We start from the raw sequence: 884 nt of genomic DNA, 5'->3' as shown, positions 1-884 counted from the left end.
GAGAGAGAAAGAGAGAGAGAGAGAGAGAGAAAGAGACAGAGAAAGAGGGAGAGAACCACTTGGCAGTGTTTATATGCATAAACCTTCCTTTCTCCATGTCTGCTAATGTTACATTCATTGATTTTGATGTTTCATGCTGCCATGTACTCTAATTTGCCTTCTCCTGCTATGGTAAACACCATGTCCAAAAGCAACTTGGGGAAAAAAATGTTTATTTGAGTTACACTTAGAGATCATAATCTATCAGGGAGTAAATTCAGAGATGAAACTCAGGACAGAAAGTCAAGACAGGAAATTGGGTAGGAATCATGGAGGAATTCTGCTTGCTGGTTCATTCACTGGTATGTGCACAGCTATATTTCTTATATCGGCCAAGACCACTTGCCTAGGGATGAAACCACTCACAGTTGGCTTAGTCATACTACAACAGTCAGGAATACAGGGGGAAAATGCCACAATATGCCTGTAAGCCAGTGTGATGCAAGCATGACCCAGATGACCCAGGATATATCAAGCTGAGTATAAAAGATAACCAAGAAACTATGCAAGCCTAGAGGCACAGCCTTTAAAATGGCATCAACAGACCATACCACATTTGTTATTGCAGTCACGTTTAATGAATATTTTTAGCATGCAAATATTGAAAGAAGTTACTTTTATAATTTTCAGACCTTACTACCTAAGGAGGGTTTTCATTTTAATAGTCTAGTAAGCCAAGAGTCTTCCTGGTTTTTAATATCTTTTCAGTAATGTGTGATCTTTTTTGCTTTTAAACTTTCTTCTTCTCTCACTTGTTTTGCTTTGAAATTGTATGGTAATAAGCATTTCTGGTGACATTAAGAAAGAAAGATACCTTCTTTTCAAAGACTTTTTTTTTTTTTTTT

Source organism: Mastomys coucha, unplaced genomic scaffold (genome assembly GCF_008632895.1).
Source record: "Mastomys coucha isolate ucsf_1 unplaced genomic scaffold, UCSF_Mcou_1 pScaffold21, whole genome shotgun sequence".
Taxonomy (NCBI): Eukaryota; Metazoa; Chordata; class Mammalia; order Rodentia; family Muridae; genus Mastomys; species Mastomys coucha.
This window is presented reverse-complemented; position numbering follows the sequence as displayed.